We start from the raw sequence: 13,825 nt of genomic DNA, 5'->3' as shown, positions 1-13,825 counted from the left end.
CAGGGCTCCAGAAGGTGAGCTGGTGTCTTGCGTTAACAGGTGGGCGGATCAAGGCCTGAGGGCCCTCGCTGGGAAGATTTAAAAGGACTCAGTGCCAGTGTCTGGGACCAATGTTCGGTGAATCTTTGCTTCTTTGACTCACAGGTACCTTTGACAGATTTTTGTTGTTGTTTTTAATTTTTTTTTTTAGGTTTAAAAAATATTTTATGTGGGGCGGTGGTCATGCACGCCTTTAATCCCACACTCCTTGCTCTGGAGTATGCCTTTCTTTTGGAATGTCTCCCCTTTTCTTAACTCTCATACATCACGTCAAGTATCTTTATGAGATCTCAACTCTGCTTCATACTGGCTTGTTCTGAAAGCCACAAATCCTGGGTTGGCCTGAGTCAAGGTCCCTCAAGAATTAGGGGAACTCCTCAGACCCGCGAGGGCAGTACAGTAGAGCTGTCCCTTTCACTTTGGTCACACTCATTGCTGACAGGATAAGCCACTGTTTCTTGGAGTAGTTGCTTTTTAATACTGAAAATTTATGACTCTATCAATCCTACATTCATTGGACTTAGACTGAGATTTGCAGTTGAAGAAAAACTGCTTTCCCAGAGGAAAAGTTGCTACACAGCAAAAACAAACAAACAAACAAACAAAAAACAAGAAAGAGGTAGAGACTGTCTTTCTCTTTTGGGACTTAAGATGCTAGGCTCTTCAGAGAAAGAAAACACAGAACAGCTCCAGGGAAGTTGGCGATATCAAACTTATATGTTACAAGCAACATGCAATGAAGTCCACATTTGAGGAGGGAATTCTAGATTACTTTTTAAATTTTAAATTTGTCCACAAATTTCTAGTTTGAATCTCTTAGCCACCCCTGCTGGTCATTTTCTAGAAAGATACTGTGGTTGTACAGATAGATACGCACTGACACTACACATATTGTTTGGATTCTTAAACTTTCTGGTTGGGTCATATGGGCAAATTATTTAGTCTCTTTATGTTTTAGCTTTCTCCCTTCTAAGTGGGCACACTACTATGTATCGCAGAATATTTGTGAGAATTAAGTTCACACACACACACAAAGAGAGAGAGAGAGAGAGAGAGAGAGAGAGAGAGAGAGAGAGAGAGAGAGGCGAGAGAGCGCTTGCAGTGGGGTGGAACACAGAAGGCTTCAGAGAAGAGAACCCTGACTTGAGTTAAAGGTATTTTCTTTTTTTTATTGATATTTATTGAACTCTACTTTTTTTCTCTGCTCCCCTCTCTGTCTCTCCCCTCCCCTTTGAACCCTTCCCCAAGGTCCCCATGCTCCCAGTTTACTCAGGATATCTTGTCTTTTTCTACTTTCTACTTCCCATGTAGATTAGATCTATGTAAGTCTCTCTTAGTGTCCTTATTGTTGTCTAAGTTCTCTGGGATTATGGTTTGTAGGCTGGTTTTCTTTGCTTTTTGTTTAAAAATCAAGTGTCTTCCGGCATGTGTAGGCACATATATGTGTCTGGGGTCTGATGAGGCCAGAACTTTTACTTGATTCCAATAAAATAAGGATAGTCATAAAAAATTTAAAAGAAAGATCTACCACAGCTTTGTGATTTGTCTCGATCGCAGAGCTCAGCTATTGAAAACCCATCCTTTGCCTTGCCTGCACGGAAGCTCCAGAAACTCTCTAGTATTTAATACAATGCGTGCTTTAGCTGCTTTTAGAAAACCCACAGTTGACCTGGGAGCATCTTGTATGTTCTAGTCTGCTTAGGACAGCCGGCAGCACAGGAGTGCCATAAAGAAATCACAGTGGATGGTATACTGTTGGTACACACGGAAGAGAGCCCTTGCTCTAATGTTTGCTTGTTTGTTTTTTATGTTTGCGACTTGCGAACCTAACGTGGGTTTTAATTGTCACCTTAGCTATTGACTGTCCCATGTATGCCTGTGACGGTTAATATCAACTTACCAGGCTCTAGAGTCACCTACGTGATGGCCTCTGTCTGCGCATATCTAGAGGAAATGTGCATTTTGCCAGCCCCACTATGTATGCATTAGCTACTTTGCTCATTGCTATGATAAAGAAGCTGACAAACGCAACTTAAAGAGACCAAGAGTATCCTTTGGCTCTTTCAGTTTGAAGGTTACCATCCATCTAGCAGAGTAGTGGAGTCCTGTGCCGAACAAGAATCCATGACCACTGTGGAGACTTAGTAGGATTCAGTGTAGGCCAGAGGTGCAATACGCACTGCGAACACCAGCTGTCGCTGCTCTATAATATAAAAAGCCATCGAGTGGTAGCCAGGGAGAACTGATGTTAAGAACATTTTCCAGTTGTGAAGTGTCAAGTTTTAGGTAGACATGAGTTCCACGTTAAACCAATTTGGATTATCCTGATCTTTTAAAAAAGATACTTCTGAGATATAAACGGGCTGCAAAAAATCAATGGTAGAGATAGATATGTTGGTTCAACAGGAAAAAGTTGGAAAAAATCTCATTGTACTGGGAACAAAAAAGCAAACACTTTCAGTTTAAAACTCAAACTGGATCCTGCAGACAGAAAGTAAGCAAAGGGCGCCAGAGTGTACCTTTGATTCCTGGCCTTAGACCACAGTGCTCATCTCCAGGTGTGGGCTCCGTGTCTTTGGTAGCATCCACATGAACTCTGTCTCCCTGTGCAGATGCTGAGATATCATAGGTATAGGGCGTACCGAGATAACGGGATTTAGCCCTGACTTTTCCATTCAGCTCCATATGGCACACAGTGATGACTCTGTGATTTCCCTGAGCGTTGACACTCTGAAGCCAATATGACTATCCTAAATGCTATGTGCTTTCTCATTGACAAAGCACCAAATATGTGCCAAGTGCGTGGGTGCTCAGGAGGTCATGACTTTGCTTTTCTATTAATTTTTGCTACCCCACAAATATACCATTTGGACCTATAAAAGTGATTGATTCTGCTAGGAGCCTACTTATTTTTTACAGGTAGGTCTTTTGTTCCACTCCATATGAGATCGTCCAATGAAATTATTGGACATTCATTGAAATTCGATAAGGAATGAAAACCTGTTAAAGTGGAGGTTTCTCTATATGGTATAGGACAAGCTGGTAAATCTCATCCCAGGATGAACTAAGAATGCTGCCCAGGTTCCCGTTTCTGTGCCAGGCTCATCTAATTGCTTAAAGCTGCTGTTCTGCCTGCTGTGTGTGGGCAGGGTCGGACCTGAAAATGGGAAGGGTTGTCTGAAAAATGCTTTGAGAGAAGTGCTATCTGAAAGCCTGCCATCTTCAGATATCTTTACAATTCCCGACTAGAAATACCCCCGCTGTACCCTGTACTGTGTTGAGGGCGTTTCTTCATGAGCATGTCTCTCTGTCTCGCGTTGTGGATGTGGTGGGAAAAGGGAAACGGTGAATCTTCAAAGTGAAAAAAATGTAAAGCTATTTAAATTTCGGTATACAAACTGTGACAAATAGGGACTGCTTTCAAGTTAGGGTTCCTGCTTCAAATAAAGCTACTAATATAAACCGTTTTTTTTTTAAAGGTATTAGAAGATGGCTCAGTAGGTAAAATACATGTTGTGTAAGCATCAGGACCAAGGTTCAGTCTCCCAGCACCCACACAAAAAGCCTGCCTTGTTGTTGTATCCCTGTAATTCCAGTTCTGGGAGGCAGAGACAAAAGGATCCACACGGACTTCTGTACAATCTGTCCAGCTACACACACACACACACACACACACACACACACACACACACACAGAGAGAGAGAGAGAGAGAAAGAGAGAGAGAGAGAGAGAGAGAGAGAGAGAGAGAGAGAGAGAGAGAGAGAGAGAGGAGAAAGTGGAGAAAAGGAATGATGAGTATTTGATAGCTATCCCTGCCTGTGGAGAAGATTACGGTATTAAAATACTTGAAAATACTCGATCACGTAGAGCGTATAAATCCGGAGCTACACATTCACAGATGCGCCCCCGAGGTAGGACGGGAAAGCGCGAGGAGTCCTCTTGATGTAGAATGTGCGGAAGGGGCAGTCTAACAGGAAACCCTTGCCCGCAATTAACAACGTCTGCTGGGACTCACACGATTCTGGCCACTAGGTGTCGCCAAATGACTTAGAATGTGTGGCGACTCCGCTGAGCTTGTGGCTGCAGACCCGGTTCCTGTTAACATAGCCCTTCAATTTATGGTAAAATGCGCTTTCAGCTGGGATCTTATGAATGTTCGGTGGAGACAGGAGCCATTTCAGAATCACTCCTGGGGATTCCCGTTTCTTGTTTCTTTGTCTTCCGTTTTAGCACTGATAACTTCACGTCTGTGCAGAAGAGTTAATTAGTCTCATCAGGCGTAAGCTTGATTCCAGTGTCCGAATTGAGATTCAGAGACAGCGAAGTTGTTTAATTGGCCGTCAGGGCTATTAGAAAGATCCCGGGGAGCAGAGGAACATTGCCGTGAGGTGATCTGAGCCAAGCACAAGGGTACTGATATACCTCTAGGGCTGTGTGCTCCTGTCATGGAGAACATTCTCTAATTTGCTGGTAATTTGCAATGGGGATATCCCATGACCACACCAAAGGCCTGGTAACTTGTCATTTGAACCCAGCAGGCCCTTCATTGGCCCACGAAGAGTATCAACAAGTATGCTATTCCTTGTAAAAAGCTTCTGATACTTGTGTGATTTGTTGCTCTTTGGTGGAAGCAGCAATAAATGTTTATCAATTGCTGAAGTAGGGTTTTGGCTTTTAAAAACGAACAAGAATAGACCAGGTAGAGTCTAATTCATTTTTTTTTTCCTGACGGCATTTTGTGTTCTAAAGAGATGACATACAGATCAGATGATCTTTGAACCCTTTTCCCTATTGTTTTGGGCATCCCATGTAATCCCATTAATATTTCTGCCCTCACTCTGTCTACATACTAAAATATAATGAGTTGGATAACCTTTGTGCTGCAGCTTTGGGTGCCTCTTATCCACTTTACACGTTTGGCTTTATCTTCAGCTTTCGTTAGCGTTTCCTGTCCATAGCCAACCTGAGTGCATACCTACACACGAGTCTCTCTCTTGCTATTACCAGCCTGCATGTCCTCTGTTCTTCCTTTACCTAAGTAATCATGACTTTTTAAAAAATTGAGCTCCAAGTCGTTTCCTCCAAGAAGGTATGTCACACATCTGCTCTCTGAGGCTTGTGTACAGTTGTCCCTAGGTAGTGTTAGATTGGCTCCAGGACATGTTGTAATATAATTTACACACATAACCCCAAATACCCAGGGTCACTTCTAAATTATTATAGTATTTGATACAATTCGAGTATCATATAAATACTTACGCTGCTTTGTTTAAATACCGGGAAAAAGTCTGCACAGAAGAACTGTTAAGAAGGTTTTCCATCTGTGATTCAATCCACAGATGTGTAATTTGTAGACAAGAGTCAAATACATTATTACTCATGACTTTAACCTACCCCTTGTTCCCTTTTAAAATATATATTAATGTATAAATTAATTTATTATATATACATATATGCACAGCCATGCACAGCTAACTAGATTATAAAGTTCTGAGGGCAGGGAGTATAACTCCAGTGACACCAATGTAAATTGTATGTACACTTTTAATACAGATTTGGCCATCTATATGATCCCGGAGCCTAGAGTAGAGTAAGGGTTTGTTGGGATAGCTGAGGAATTGATTGCAACTGTTAAACCCCGAATCATTGGTAATATTAGAATGTGACACCTGGCGTGAATACCTTCATTACCGGGGACCTTTCAACCTCCAGCTCCAGCTTATCTCATCCATGGCAATTTCCTCAAGTCAATACAACTCTCGTTTCTCCTCCTCCGTAATTAGGATTATGATAGTCAAATGAATATATGTATATAAATGGTACTGAAGAGTTCTGGGCATATACTAAGCAATCAATTGATTCTTTTAAAAGGTTTTCATATTGCATTTTAATTTATTTTGTGCATGTGGTGGAGGTGGACCCATGCATGCCAAGACACGTACATGGAAGTGCTTGTGGGAGTGGGTTCTCCACGCGGGTCCGCAGGGTTGAGCTCAGGTGGTTGGGCTTGGGAGCAAGCACCTGTACCCGAAAGCCACGGTCTCTTGTAATGCATATAATTCTGATTACAGTCTTGTTCTAGGTTGCCTGGGAGGGAAGTCTGCCAACCAACTGTGTTCTAAACTCTTCAGGGGCAAGGATTTTCTCCTAACTATCAGGAAAGTGTGAGTGTTGTCTCTCTGAAGTTTCAGTGCAGATGACCGTGGCCTCCCTTTGCTTCCACTGTCTTCTCACCATAGGCTTGTCTTTCTTTTAATCTTCCTCATAGGATTTATTTTCTCAGTGCCGTCTCTATTTAATGTTTTCAGTGTTGTTGAGTGTTCTTCGTGACTTCCTTCTGCCTGTTTTCTAGTTCCTTTAAGATTTTTTTCCCCTTATTAAAAATAGCACTGAGAAATTTGCAGGCAAATAGATGAAAGTAGAAAAAAAAAAGATCATCTGAGGTGAGGTAACTGAGACGCAGAAAGATAAATGTAGAATATATTCCCTTATATGTGAATGTTAGCCATTAAATAAATAATAACCAATATACAATCCATAGACTCAGAGAGGTTAGGTATAGAAAAAGGATTGGGGAGGGGCACATGAATGGATTTCCTTGGAAAGGAAAAAAAATGGATTTTTTTTTTTTTTTTTTGGTTTTTCGAGACAGGGTTTCTCTGTGGTTTTGGAGCCTGTCCTGGAACTAGCTCTTGTAGACCAGGTTGGTCTCGAACTCACAGAGATCCGCCTGCCTCTGCCTCCCGAGTGCTGGGATTAAAGGCGTGCGCCACCACCGCCGGCAAAAAAAAAAAAATGGATTTTATGGGTAAACTTGGGCCAATGGGGATGCAAATCTGAGGATCAGTTGGGGGAGGGGGGAGATGTAGGATTGAGAGAGAGGATGCAAGGTCAGACAGTACAAATTGAGGAGCCTTTGAGAGATGGTATGGAAACTTAGTGCAGTGAAAAATTCCCCAAATATGTGAAGGTAATTCTACAGCGGACTCATGGAAATCCCCCAAACAACCCAGGCTGTTGCTAAGACAAAGGGTTGGTCTCTGTGTACTGACTGCAGGGCCCCCTTGCAGAGGATAACGCCCACTCACTGACCATGGAGAAACTGAGCTGCAGCCTGTAAGGAGCCTTCACCCCTATTTTCTAGTGTCCTTGGTGTGGAAAGGTGCTCTGCAGACTCCCGAAAGAGAAATCGGGGTACACAACCAGCCTCAAAACTTCTGACCTACAATATGTTCTGCCTACAAGATATTCTAGGGCAGTGGTGGCACAGAACGCGTGGGGGTAACCAGCCAATGTCTGATTTGACTTCAGGCCCACACCATGAGACAGAACCCATACTGGACACTGGGTGACCTAGAACCAGAGACTCACTAGCCCATAAACCTGGGGTAAAACCAAATACTACACTTCTGGTCTAAAAAAAAGTAAGAATAAAATAATTCCTAATGATAGGCTGTAATACTCACAGATGGGTGTCTTATTCAGGCATCTTCAGAGAGGCTTCCTCCTGCAGCAGATCAGAACAAATAGACAGACCCACAGCAAAACACACAGAGAGAGAAACAGAGAGAGAGAGAGAGAGAGAGAGAGAGAGAGAGAGAGAGAGAGAGAGAGAGACACACACTTTGGAACAGCTCTAAATGGGATGTCACCGTCAAATCCCTCCACTCAGAGCTAAGAGAACCCTGTGGAAGAGGAGGTGGAAAGAGTGTAAGAGCAGAAGGGCTAGAGGACACCAGGAGAACAAGGCCCTCTGAATCAGCTGAGCAAGGCTCGTATGAACTCACAGAGACTGCAGCAGCAAGCACAGAGTCTACATCCATCTGCACCAGTGTATATAGTATAGCTTTCAGCTTACTAATTTTCTATGGAGCTTGTGAGTGTATGAACAAGTGGGTCTCTCATTCTTGTGCCTACTCTTGGGGGCACTTTTCCTTCTGTTGGTTTACTTTGCCTAGCCTTAATGTGGTGGTTTTTGTCCTACTATATTTTATTTTGTCAGGTTTGGTGGTTATCTTCTAGAAGCCTGTCTTTTTTTAAGGAGAGACAGGAAAGAACTGGATATAGAGGGAAGGGGAGGTGGTCAGGGACTGGGGAGAATAGAGGGAGGTGAAATGGTAGTCAAGATTTATTGTATTATCTTGGATAATTTAATTGAGACTCTCTTTCTTTCCTCAAATGCAAGCATTTATTATAATTTCTTCCCTAAATTCTCCTCTAGCTGTAATCCATACTTCTTTGTCCCTCACCCCTCTTTCATTTGACAGAGTCTCATTGCTTAGCACTGCTGGCCTGGATCTGGCCCTGAATTCAGTGCCTGTCTCTGCCTCCAGTGCCACCACTCCTGACAATACCTTTTAATATCTTTTTCATTTTTGTTCAGTTAAATTTTTTTCTATTTTCTCCTATTATTTCTTGTTTCTCCATGAGTTATTCTAGTTAGAAGTATAATTCATTTTCAAATATTTGGAGAATTTCCAAATACTTCTCTGTTGATTTCTAATTTAGGTCTTTTGTTGGAGGAGAAGGGGTTGCTTGTTCTTCCTAGCTGCCTGGCTATCTTAGACCCGAAATAATCACACAGAGACCATATTATTTAAATCACTTCTTGGCCCATTATCTCTAGCTTCTTATTGGCTAACTCTTACATGCTACTTTAACCCATTTCTATTAATTTGTGTATCTCCACATGGCAGTGGCTTACCAGAAAAGTTTTGGCATGTCTGACTCTGGTGGCGGTTCCATGGCATCCCCCTGACTCTGCCCTTCTCCTCTCATGCTATAGGCCAAGCCAGTTCTTTATTAATTAATCAATAAAAGCAACACATGGACAGAAGGACCTCCCAGTCTTTTGTAGAAAGAGAGCTTGCTTGTATACTCTCACTTTAAAATTTACTAAGATTTTGTTTGTATATTGAGTTCGTGAATCTTTGGAAGGTTTGTGTGTTCGTCTGTTGCTGGGGCCAGTGTTCCATGTCATTTGATCAAGCTAGTTAATGGCATTGGTCATTTTTTTCTTTGCCTTTCAGAACATCTGATTTCTTATTCTATTAACTATTAAGAAAGAAGTATCAGTCCTCAAGATAAGTGGTCACCCCTCAAAACACCCCCAAGTCCAGACACTCCTCCTATATGACTAACACTGCAGACAGGCAAGCCTTCCATGTGTTTTCCTGCATCGTGCATGCCTTGGAAAATAATTTTTGAAGATTTTCTTTTTACTTTCAGTTTTTATGTATATGAGTACTTTGCATGGATGTATGTGTATGTATCATGTTTGTGTCTGGTGCCATGGAAGTGAGATGGTGTAGTAATATCCCCTGGAACTGGAGTTACAGAATCCTGTTAACTGCCACGTGGTTTCTAGGATTCAAACATAAGACCTCTGTGAGGACAGAAGTGCTTTTATCTTCTGAACCATCTTATCTTTATCTTCTTAACATGCCTTTTAAAAAGATTTTATAAATATATATTTATTTTGAGAGTGTTTGAGTGTGTGCACCCTCCTGCCTGGTGGTGGATGACACATGAGTTGAGGGGAAAGGACACGTTCCAGGGATTGAACTCACCTTGTCAGCCCTGGCCTCTAGTGTCTTTACCTGCTGAGCCATCTTACTGTCCCCATATATGCCCTTAAAAACCTTTCACCCCTTCTCTTAGAAAGAAGCATTTTATGGCTCTTCTTTGGCATCTCCAAATTGCTATCACCACTACTCTGTGCTTTGACAAGCCATTGACAAGAAAATAAGTCTAACTGGTTAAAAGCAATGCAAGACCCAACAGTCAATCGGATAATCAAAATAATTGGAATGGCCACTGAGTGACTACTTGGTGGGCAAAGGGACTCCTGTCTAGTACAGGACAGAGGAGGACAGCGCAAGATGTCATGATATTACTCTGATGACACATAGCTTACACATTGTAACCTTGTAGTTCTTAAGCAGGCACTGTGGTATTCCGCTCAGACTTCCAGACCAAACAGTACAGAATACCGGCCAGCATTTAAGTGCTCAGCCCCCACGACTTTATTTCATACTAATCGTCGTCTTCATAGCCTATTTCGTCACTGTAGTCACACAAATGGAATAGATGATTTCACCACATGAATTTGGGGGCTCAGTTCAGTTCCTGGTAGGTTCATAGATGACTAGAACTATTATATCTTCTTGTTGAATTAGTCTGTTTAATACAATGAAAAGTCTCCTTTCATGATAATATTTCTTGTTCTGATGTACTTTGTCTGATATTAATAAGGCCAGCTGAATTTTCTTGTGATAAACACTATCGTGATTAATACATTTCTAACATTTTATGTAGTTCAAAAATTATTTTTAGTTATGCGTTTGTGTTCATGTGTATGCAGGTACCCACAAAAGCCAGAAGAAGAAATCACGGGAAGTTTTGAGCTGCCTAATATTGGTGCTTGGAACTGAACTTTCTTTCTACTATTGCGTGTGTGCACGTGCTTGTATGTGCATGGGGTGTGTAAGTTTGGGTTGAGAGGACAGCTAGTGAGAGTCAGTTTTCTCTTCTATTGTGTGTGCCCCAGGCTTGGTGGCAGGCCCTTTGGCCTCTGAGTCATCTTGTTGGTCCATTTATCTTTCTGTTTTTTTTTTTTTTTGATAGATTCTAAGATCTTTATCTGTTACACAGAATTTCAAGGTGTGTGAATTACTGCCATTGTGCATATGGTTGGGTTCAAATTCACAATTTGCTGTTCTTAGAAATTCCTCACCATTCTTTACTTACTTTTGTCCTGGTCCTCTTTCTTTCTTGTGATCATGGGGAGGCTCATGAACCACTTTTAGTCCCACTTTATTTATATTGATAGTTTATAGCTTCTTATTTTCTTATTAATTCATTTTTATGGGAATATACTTACCAAGTCAACCTTCAATTATTATAATTCTTTCTATGAAGCATATGAATTTTATAACATTTTACTTCTATCCCATAGCTTTTTTCTTTGCTACAGATTTTCTTGTACATACACCATGAACACCATGCTACAATGTATTTATTTTTGTTTTAAGTAGCCATTCATATTCTGAGGGTATTTGAAAAATAATATTTTTTAAGCATACTCCTATATGTTTACCATTTCTCCTTGTATTCAGTTTGTTTTGAGACATAGCTTTTCAGCTGTTATCAGCTTCCTTCTGCCCAAGGAACTTCCTTGAGAAGTTGACCTTAGCCTTGTAAGGAAGTTCCCTTAACCTTGTTTAGGGTAGCTGTGTTGACAATGAATTTCATTCATTTTGTGGTTTGTCTTTTGTTTGAAAGAAGTTTTTGGTAAAGAATTATTAGGTAGATATTTTATTTTCTTTTAAACATTTTCAACTTTCATAGCTTCCATGAAGAGCCATATCATGTTGTCTCTCATTTTCTAGCATGATTTTAAGATTTTCATTTTGCTACTAGTTTTTTCTTATCACGTTGATTATGCAGTGCTTTGGAATGAAGTATCATTTTGAAGAATTTTAGAAATGTCCTTCATAATCATAATTTTGTTGTTTACCAGTTGCTGGTGGGAACCTGAGCTATTTCTGGCTCTGTGTGAACTTTCGTGATTTTTTTGACTTCTTTCTTGAAGTCCCTTCTCTAGGTTGGGTCATTTTCTGTCTTGTATACCCAACCCAGGACTCATCCAGTAATTTTATATGGATTCCATGACAAAGCTCTACAGCTTTTTCTTCATGCACTTCCTTCCTCTGGCACAGCATGTTCTGAACTGTACATTTCTCAGTCTCCTCCTCATCTGCTCCCTGTTCTTTGACTTAGACGATGCTCGACTCTATCTTGTTGCCGATAGGATGTGAGAGCAGGGTGAGTTTTCATCCTCTCAGAATTGTGGTATTTCAATGCTTCTACTCTAATGTCTGCAAACCATGGTGTCTTGTGTTTCTAATACAGATGGTGCGCATGTGCTGAATCCATCCTCTTTAACTCCATTTTGGCTGGAAGCCGAAGTATTCTTGGGGATTTTGATAAGTGGAACTAGATGATTCTTGATTCTTGGCATCTTGCTTCTAAATACTAAGAAAATACTTCAAAATATATGATGAAAACAATGTCTATTAAGTTAACAAGAGCAATGCACATAGAAGCACGTCAGTAATTTCTATCTAACGATAAACAGAAGAATCACAGAAGCTTGCAGAATTAGATTAATTAATATCACAAAATGGAGTCCCTTTCTCCTAGAGTCTCTAGAACGCTTTAGAATTTTATAAAACATCACTTCAGATTCAGCCATGGCTGTTCAGACTGGTCATCATCATTCTGGCAGGCAGGGTCAAAGGAGAACTCTGCCAATTTTCTTAATGTTGGGTGTAAATGAAAAATAAACTTTAGTGTTCTTGCTTTATATGAGAAGATCATATGTTAAATTTCCTATAAACACATTATTTCCTTTCAACTCAGTATTTTTTTTACAAAAACAGCTTTTCCTATAAAACTGTTTTCATACATTCCTTTAGCTTTGACACAAATCTCAAGATATTCATCAGAGAATTTAGCATCTAAATCTTTCTTAAACATTGAAGCCTTACAGCAGCTGGCCCGATGGCATAGGCTTAGAAGAGCTGAATTGGCCCCTAGCCTGAGGGGGTGGTTCCAGTAGCTGGACTGATCAAATCAGCTACCACACAGACCCACATCTAGGGCTTTGAGTTGACCCACCCCAACATCTATCCCATCTATGACCTGCTGGAAAGTGTGAAGGGACTGGGCCATTGGAACCATAGTGGCAGGAACTCCATGATGTGGGGCAACAGCAGGATACCCAAGAGCAGTTTTGGTGAGGGAAAAGTACTGACGGTGTGCTAGAAACCAGAGGCCTTGGATCTGACCAACAACTTATTGCAACGAACATTTGCAAGGAAAGCTGTTTGAGAGAATGGATCTGCTTCATGATACACAGCAGCTCCTAATGCTGCTAAGATGAACGAAGAGGTGTTGGATAGGCAGGAAAGATGGAGGCGCAAAAGTTTTTTTTTTAAATTAATATTTTTTAAAATTTTCTGTTGGGGGATGCTATGAGCATTAGGGACAGATATGGAGATCCTGGAAAATGTGCAGGATTAGAGTGTATGATGTGAAATTCCCAAAAAAATCAATAAAAACTATATTAAAGTACACATAGCATTTTAATGAGCACAGCAATGGCGTTCAGGGATGATATTAACACACATGTGAATGTATGTATCCAGCTCTATAAGGGATATAAACACACAAGGAATATAAGTATACAGCTCTGTAAAAAATATAAACACACACGTGAATATATGAAAACAGTTCTATAAAGGATATAAACACACACGTGAATGTGTATACAGCTCTATAAAGGATATAAACACACACGTGAATATATGTATACAGCTCTATAAATGATATAAACACACACACAGGAATATATGTATACAGCTCTCTAAAGGATATAAACACACATGTGACTATGTGTATACAGCTCTATAAACGATATAAATACACACGTGAATATATGTATACCAGTCTCTATAGGACAATGACTTTAACATTCTCTTTTCATTAGTCTTTTACAGTACCTTGAAATTCCAAGTAAGATTACTCCCAATTTTGTGCACTTAGAGCTATTTTCTGAGCGATGATGTGCAGATGCTTTGCCGTGTCATTTGGCTGCGGTGGGTTTCTAATAGTGTATATGGGGATCGTTTCTTCTTTTTTTGTTGCAGTTTAAACTATCTTCTATATGTTAAATAATACTTAAAGTTTTATAGAAAGAACCCTAAAGATTTGTAGAACACA

At 40.6% G+C, this 13,825-nt stretch overlaps 1 long non-coding RNA gene across 4 annotated transcripts in view; it reads left to right on the top strand.

Annotated features, from left to right (window-relative positions):
- Window positions 1-26: 26 nt before the first annotated feature.
- Window positions 27-13,825, top strand: part of LOC126500220 (uncharacterized) — a 301,499-nt gene continuing 287,700 nt past the window's right edge. For all 4 annotated transcript variants that reach the window (XR_007591280.1, XR_007591279.1, XR_007591278.1 and 1 more), the window contains exon 1: window positions 27-144. This is a non-coding gene — a long non-coding RNA (uncharacterized lncRNA). The remainder of the gene's footprint in view (window positions 145-13,825) is intronic.

This window comes from Alexandromys fortis, unplaced genomic scaffold (assembly GCF_014885135.2).
Source record: "Alexandromys fortis isolate MF-2015 unplaced genomic scaffold, M_Fortis_MF-2015_v1.1 scaffold_33, whole genome shotgun sequence".
Classification (NCBI taxonomy): Eukaryota; Metazoa; Chordata; class Mammalia; order Rodentia; family Cricetidae; genus Alexandromys; species Alexandromys fortis.
This window is presented reverse-complemented; position numbering and strand designations above follow the sequence as displayed.